The 8,581-nt window shown below is 40.5% G+C and overlaps 1 protein-coding gene and 1 pseudogene across 1 annotated transcript in view; both read right to left on the bottom strand.

The window, feature by feature from the left end:
- The window catches only part of NOD2 (nucleotide-binding oligomerization domain containing 2), a 78,057-nt gene that overhangs the window by 45,303 nt on the left and 24,173 nt on the right, over positions 1-8,581 (bottom strand). The gene's annotated exons all lie outside the window — the stretch shown is intronic.
- LOC102822920 lies at positions 7,116-8,246 on the bottom strand (annotated as a pseudogene).

Raw genomic sequence — 8,581 nt, 5'->3', positions numbered from 1 at the left:
TACAAGAAAAAGACAAATAACCCAATTTAAAAATGGGCACAGGACATGAACAGACACTTCACCAAGGAAGACATTCGGGCAGCCAACAAACATATTAAGAAATGTTGATGATCATTAGCCATTGCTGCTCTTGTTGTTAAGTGCCGGTGAGTCAGTTCTAACCCATAGCGACCCTGTATAGCATTTCCGAGGAGCAGCTATTGAGCTTCAACTGTTGACCTTGTAGTTCAAATGGCTTTGCAGCCTGGCACATTAATCCAGAGCTCCACACTAGGACTTCCAGTAGCCATTGTTGTTGTTAAGTGCCATTGAATCAGTTCCAACCCATAGCGACCCTGTATAGGGTTTCCAGGGAGCAGCTATTAAGACAGATGCAAATCAAAACAACAATGAGATGTCATCTCACACCAGCAATAACAGTGAAGTTCAAAACAGTAGAGGACAATAAATGCTGGCGAGGATGTGGAGAGACTGGGACCCTCCTACATTGCTGGTGGGAATTCAAAATGGTCCAATCACTCTAGAAAACAGTATGGCGCTTCCTCAGAAAGTTAGAAATAGAAATACTTTGTTGTTGTTGTTAAGTGCCATCGAGTCAATTCTGACTCATAGCGAGCCTGTATAGGGTTTCCAAGGAGAAGCTTGTGAGCTTGAACCACCTACATTGCAGTTCAAATGACTTTGCAGTCTGACGCATTAGCACACAGTGCCACACCAGGACTCCCAGAAATACCTTATGACCCAGCAATCCCACTACTTGGTATTTATCCATTTCTTTTGGTACAGTGACTCTGTATATTTCTTCCATCTTCTTTTGATGTTTTCTGCATCATTCAATATCTTGCCCATAGAATCCTTCAACATTGCAAGTTAAGGCTTGAATTTTTTATTCAATTCCTTTGGTTTGGGAAATGGTGATTGTGTTATTCCCTTCTGGTTTTCTAACACCAGAGTTTTGTACATTTTACTATAATATTTGACTTAGTCTTTTCGAGTTGCCTTTTGAAATTTTTTAATCAACTCTTTTACCACCTCATTTCTTCCATTTGCTTTAGCATCTCTACACTGGAAAGCAAGTTTTAGTCTCTTTTGACAAACATTGTGGTCTTTTCATTCTTTCTTCATGTACGATATTCTTGATGTCATTCCACAACTCTTTTGGTCTTTAATGTCTAATGCATCAAATCTGTTCTTCAGGTGATCTCTAAATTCAGGTGGAATATGGTCAAGGTCATATTTTTACAGTCACTGGTCTTGTAAAATTCTATCATGCGATCTCCAGCATCATTTCTATCACCAGGGCCATATTTTCCAATGACTGATCCTTCCTCTTTGCTTCCAACCTTTGCATTCCATTAGCCAGTAATTTTCAATACAGCTTGACTGCATGTTTGATCAATTTCAGATTATTAATGAATGGCTACAGCTATTTCTCTTCATGTTGAGTTGTGTATCATCAGCAAATTAAGGTTCTGAAGGCTTTACTTCATTTGCATCATCACAGTCAACTCTACTTTAAGGAGGCAGCTTTTCCCCAGTGCTTTCCAACCTGAGGGCTCAACTTTTGGCACTACATCTGATAGTATTCTGGTGCTCTTCAGCATGTTTCAATATTCAATATTCTGGTGCTGATGGTGTTCCACTGTTATTCATAAGGTTTTCAGTGACAAATATTCAGAAGTAGTCTTTCTTTCTTCCTAGTCTGTCTTTGTATGGAGGGTCAGCTGAAACCTGTCCTCCATTGGTGACCCTGCTGATATTGGCATAGCTTCCAGCATCACAGAAATGTACAAGTCACCACAGCATGACAAACTGATAGACAAAAAATCAAATGAAACAGACACAGGTGAAAATCCTGGAACCTTGAATTTCAGAGGAAAGGTTTGAAAGGTTGGTTGAGTGCTTCTGGGAGGAGAAGCTGAGCAGGGACAGTAAGAGATGGAACTGACTGGAGAAAAGCTGGCCAAACTTGCTGTGATCATTTTGAACTTTTGTGAGCAGCTTTGGAGATAGAAGGTGACTAGGCAGAGCAGATTCACACAAGCAATGGTAAAGATGTGATTCCTTCTTTTTTCCCATGCTCCCCTAGTGACAGAGATGTGGCCTGCTCTCACCCCCAGCACAGACCCTGCTCTCTGGAACTTCAGAGTTGCATGGTTGGGAGCCATGTTAGTGTGAGGCTGGGGCTGGCTGTGACACTTTGGTGCCTGGATTCAAGTGCACTGAGTTCCAGACCTACAGAACCTGCAGAGACACCTGACCAGCCTGAATCTAGCAGAAAGGGCCATGTCTTAACTGGGCTCTCTAGAGAAGCAAATCCAGTGCTATATATATGTATATATATATATTGTTGTTGTTGTTGTTAAGTGCCTACGAGTTGGTTCCAATTCATAGTGACCCTGAATAGGGTTTCCAAGGATCAGCTGGTGATCTTGTGGTTCAAATCAATCTCTCAGTTCAGTGCTTTATCCCACAGCACCATACCAGGATTCCATATATGTGTGCATATATGTATATAAAGAGAAGTTTCTATCAAGGAAACGGCTCACAACTGTAGAGACAGGAGAGTCTCAAGTGCAGACCTGGTGCACCATGATAGGCCAGTGATCCCAGAAGGCAGGAATCCCAAGTTGTGGCACAGACCAAGACCTCAGTGCTGGAGCAGGGGTGGCAGCAGGGTGACAGTTGACCAAGGCCTGAGCAGGAGTGCTATAGAACCAGCAGAGTGGAGCACATGAGCTAGGGTGACAGGAATAGGCAAGCAGGGTCCAGTTTTTTATGCACACTCAGTGGGCAGGCCCAGCAGGCAAACACAATAGAGCAGGCTGCTGGCTCAAGTTCAAGGAACCAGAGATTGGAGGACAGCCCAGATACAAGATCCAGATCCAGAGGGGAAGAGAGCTAGTCTTTCCCGCATGTCTATTATATCAGGAATAGGCCACACCCCCAAGAAAACATCCTTTCAAAGCCATCATCGTAGAGTTAACTATGCCTGCTCATAGCCAATCATTATAGAGTTAATTATCAACTGTCAAACAACTGGAAATCCTTGCCCAATCAAGTTGACATAGAACCTTAACTATCACACCCCATAACCAGCAACCCTTACTCCAGCTGCCCATGGTCCAACAGACACTGAAAATGTTTCCATCAAGGACCTCCACAAACTACCTCTGGATTGAATGGCCTGAACATAGGCCTATACAGGAATTCCATCTGGGGCCTATAACTCTGCTGTCATATCCTTCCTATACCCACATGGTGAGTTCCTTGGCTTGCAGGGGACCCCCAGAGTTTTCTCGTCTCCAGATTAAATAGCTGCACTGTTGTTTTTTGTTTATTTTTAGTTTTAGCTTTTTCCTTTCATTATTTCATTGTTATTTTCGTTTATTCTTTCTTCTCCCTTCTTCATTCCATTGAATTGTATCCTTTCTATCTCTTCTTTTGCTTTTCCTTCTTTTCTTGTTTCTCATTAACCCTTTTCTTCTCTTTTTCCTTTTGATCTTCTTTTACTACTCTCTACTCTCTTTTCATCTTCTATCTCCCTGGTTTTTATTCTTTTCTTTCATTTACTCTGTCATTTTTCTATTCTATAATTCCATTAGTTATTACATTTTTTTTTTTTTTCTGGTTACTACCTGTTTTTATTTCTTTTTTTCTCCTTCATTATTTGTTCTTTTCCTTGCTGGTTGCTTGTTTGTTTATTTTGTTTTGTTTTCTTGTGTTTGGGGTTGGGATGGGAGGGTTATTTCCCACCCAAAAGGAGAGAGTAACTGTGCCCAAACAGTCCAGCCACAACCATAACCTCTGCAGCTCAACCCACTGGGCACAAGCCAATAGTAGTTCTTATATCACCTGATCAAAGACAGACCGCCAACACAGCCAAACCCAGTCTAAACTGAGGTGCATGAATGGCAAATGGAGAATGGTGCACATGCTTCCATTCTCTAACTATATCCACAGGACACAGTTAGTGAGAGCCTAAGGACACATTAACATACAATCATCAATTAAATACAAATAAGACAACAGCACAATGACCCAGAATAACAGACAATTTTAGTTCAAACAAATAAACAAGAGAGTGGCTAAAACAAATGACTAAGATGTGGAGCCAAAAAACATTTCCGAAAAAGAAAAGGTAGGGGTACCTGAAAAAGAATTTGAAAGACTGATATGTAGGTACCTTCAAAGGATTGACAGAAAGATTGAGAAAAGCAAGGAGAACACGGAAAAAAACTTTAGAATTCAGGAAAACATTACAGAACACACAGAAAAAAGTAAATGCAAATTTTGAAACAATACAAAACCAGAAGATTGATACTAAGATTTCAGATAGAACAATACATTGAAAGGACAAAGAAGTACATTCAAAGCAATGGAGGCCCAAATTACTGAGTTTGAAGATAAATTTGTTACTACTAGTATGCTAGAGGAGTTCTGGTATGGCATGGTAGGATAAGCACTCAACCATGAGGTTGGTTTGAACTGCAAGATCTGTGGTTCACACTCACCTGCTGCACCTAGGAAACCCTATACAGGGTCGCTATGAGTTGGTACTGACTCAATGGCACTTAACAACAACAAGTATACTAGAAGAACAATTAGAAAAACAATTTTAAAATCCCATGAAAGCCTAAGAATTACATGGAACACCTTGAAGACGAATAACTTATAGGTGATCAGAGTTCCAGAACAGGAACAGAAAATGAAAAGCACAGAGAAAACTTTAGAAGAGTTATTGGAAGAAAATGTCCCTTACGTTATGAAAGACAAGAATATAAGCATACAAGAAGCTGAATGAAACCCAAATAGGATAGAACCCCCCAAAAAATCACCAAGACATATCATGACCAAATTTTTCAAAATCAAAGACAAGGAAAGAATCCTGAAAGCAGCTTGGAAAAGCAAAAAATTAACTACAAAGGAAACCCAATAAGACTAAGTTTTGATTTTTCAGCAGAAACTATGCAGGCAAGAAGGCAATGGATGGCATATTCAAAACTCAGAAACAAAAGCATTGCCAACCAAGAATTATTTACCCAGCAAAGCCGTCCCTCAAATACAATGGTAAAATAAGACCATTTTATGATATATATAAATGAAAGGAATTTGTAATCACAAGACTAACTTTACAAAAAAAACTAAAGGGTGTTCTCTGGATGAAGAACCAACAACAGACAACAACCTGAGATTACTATACAAGCCAATACTACCCAGAACTCAATCCAGATATGTTGCTGTTGTTTTAGGTGCCATCAAGTCAGTACCGACTCATAGCGACTCTGTGCACAACAGAATGAAACACTGCCCGGTTCTGGGCCAACTTCACAATTGCCGCTCTTGAGCCCATTGATGCTGCCAATTTGCCTATCTATCTCTGGGGGTCTTCCTCTTTTTCTCTGACCCCTCCACTTTACCAAACATGATATCCTTCTCTAGTGACTAGCCCCTTCTGACAATATAGCCAAAGTATGAGAGACGAAGTTTGGCCATCCTGGTCTCCAAGGAGCACTCTGGCTGCACTTCTTCCAACACAGATCTGTTGGTTTTTTTGGCAGCCCATGGCACTTTCAATATTCTCCTTCAACACCATAACTCAAATGCTTCAATCCTTCTACGGTCTTACTTATTCACTGTCCGACTTTTGCATACATATGAAGTTATTGAAAATACCATGGCTTGGGTCAGGCGCACCTTAGTTCTCAACTGACATCTTTGCTCTACAACACTTTAAAAGAGGTATTGTGCAGATTTGCCTAATAGAATATGTCATTGGATTTACTGACTGCTGCTTCCATGAGTGTTGATAGTTGATACAAGAAGAATGAAGTCCTTGACAACGTCAATCTTTTCTCTCTTGATAAGGATGTTGTTTATTGGTCCCGTGGTGAGGATTTTTGCTTTCTTTACATTGAGATGTAATCCATACCAAAGGCTGTGCTCTTTGATCTTCATCAGTAAGTATTTTAAGTCTTCACTTTCAGCAAGCAAGGTTGTATCATCTGCATATCTCAGGTTGTTAATAAGTCTTCCTCCAATTCTGATGCCACATTTTTCTACATATAAGGCAGCTTCTTGGGTTATTTGCTCAGCAAATTGAATAAATATGGTGAATAAATATGGTGAAAGAATACAAACAACCTTGTTGCACACTCTTCTTAGTTTTAAATCACTCAGTGTTCTCATGTTCTGTTCAAACAACTGCCTCTTGGTCCATGTACAGATTCCTCATGAGCACAATTAAGCGTTCAGGAATACTCATATTTTGCAATGTTGTCCATAGCTTGTCATGATCTACACAATCAAAAGCCTCTGCATAATCAGTAAAGCACAGGTAAATATCTTTCTGGTATTCTTTGCTTTCAGCCAAGATCCATATGATATCCCTTGTTCTACGGCCTCTTCTGAATCCAACTTGAACCTCTGGAAGTTCTCTGTCAATGTATGCTTGCAGTCATTTCTGTATTACCTTTAGTAAAACTTTACTCACATGGGATATCAAAGAGATTGTCCAATGATTTCCGCATTCTGTTGGGTCACCTCTCTTTGGAATGGGCACAAATATGGATCTCTTCCAATCAGTCAGCCAGATAGTTGTCTTCCAAATTTCTTGGCATAGATGAGTGAGTGAGTGCTTCTAGTGCTGCTCACTTTCTTGAAAGATTTCAATTTTTATTCCATCAATTCCTGGTTCCTTGCTTTTTGCCAATGTCTTCACTGCACCTTGGACTTCTTCCTTCAGTATCATTGACTCTTAATCATATGCTACATCTTGAAATGGTTGAATATCAACAATTGCCTTTTGGCACAGTGACTCTGTATATTCCTTCCATCTTCTTTTTTTTTCCACACAGATGCAAAAATAGTTTTTATTATGTCAAATATTCTTTAATGAGCTAGCAATTATTTATATGTTGGAAGCGTTCAGAAAATGGATTTAAGACTATATTAGTCTTTTCCTTGATTACAGAGATTTAAAAATTACACAGAACACATTAATCCCTAGAATTGTTAAAGTTGTGAACTTGGAAATGCACCTCCCTGCCAATCTGGCAGTTCCCATCGGACCTCAAAGGCTTAGGTATAAGGATGAACACATTTTCTTTTTGAGTTTAAATCTTTGTAACAGTTTGAATGCTTTTTCCTGCATGCATCAGGTCAGAGGCATCATTAATTTAGTTGAAAGACACGCTGTGAGTCACAAATTCATCAACTCTTATCTTTTTAGACATATATTCAGACACGAGCTTTGGGACACTTTCTACACTCCTCCATCCTCCAAAGGCAGTGCCTTTCCATGTGCGGCCTGTTATCAGCTGGAATGGAGGAGTAGAGATTTCTTCACCCGAAGCAGCTACTCCAACCACCAAACTGACACCCCAACCTTTGTGGCATGCTTCCAGTGCTGCTCTCATGACCTTCACATGACCAATGCACTCAAAGGAGTAGTCCACCCCTCCATCTGTCATCTCAACAAGCACCTCCTGAATGGGTTTACTGAAGTCCTGTGGGTTAATACAGTCAGAAACTCCAAACTCTTTGGCCTTTGCAAATTTATCCTTATTGATGTCGATACCAATGATCCGGGATGCACCAGCTACTTTACAGCCCATGACAGTTGCCAATCCAACTCCTCCTAGGCCAAAGATGGCACAAGTAGAACTAGGCTCCACCTTGGCAGTGTTTATAGCAGCACCATAATGGGTTGAAATGCCACAATCCAGCAGGCACACTTTATCCGGGGTGCTGAAGGATCTATTTTAGCAACAGAGATATCTGCCACAACTGTATATTCAGAAAAAGTGCTGGTTCCCATATAATGTAAAATAGTCTTTCCTTTGCAAGTAAATCTGCTGGTACCATCTGGCATTAATCCTTTCCCTTGAGTGACTCTTATCTTCTGGCAAAGGTTTGTTTTAGAGTTTAGACAAAATTTGCAGTCTCCACACTGTGGGATGTAAAGTGGAATGACAGTATCACCAGCTTTCAGCTTAGTAACTCCTTCACCAACACTCTACAATTCCAGCTCCTTCATGACCCAAGATCACTGGAAAACACTCCTCTGGGTCAGCCCTGCTCAGAGTGTAGGCATCGGTGTGGCAAACTGCAGTGGCAATAATCTTAATTTGAACTTCATGACCCTTTGGAGGTGCTACCTCTACTTCCTCTATGAAGAGTGGCTTTCCAGGTCCCCAGGCTACTGCAGCCTTGCACTTGATAACTTGGTTCACCATGTTCACAAGCTCTGGTGAATGCTGGGCAGGTCAGCGCCCAACCCCTTCTATCTTCTTTTGATATGTTCTGCATCATTCAATAATTTGCCCAGAGAATCCTTCAATAATAAAAGTCAAGGCTTGAATTTTTTCTTCAATTTCTTCAGCTTGAGAAATGCTGTGTGTGTTCTTCCCTTTTGGTTTTCTGACTCCAAATCTTTGCACATTTTGTTGTAATATTTGATGTTGTCTTTTCGAGCTAACCTTTGAAATTTTCTGCTCAGCTCTTGTACCTCCTTATTTCTTCCATTTGCTTTAGCATCTCTGCTGGAGAGCAAGTTTCAGTCTCTTCTGACATCCATTTT

Source organism: Chrysochloris asiatica, unplaced genomic scaffold (genome assembly GCF_000296735.1).
Source record: "Chrysochloris asiatica unplaced genomic scaffold, ChrAsi1.0 scaffold00251, whole genome shotgun sequence".
Lineage (NCBI taxonomy): Eukaryota > Metazoa > Chordata > Mammalia > Afrosoricida > Chrysochloridae > Chrysochloris > Chrysochloris asiatica.
Note: the sequence above shows the minus strand (reverse complement) of the source record. Positions and strands in the feature narration are given on the sequence as shown.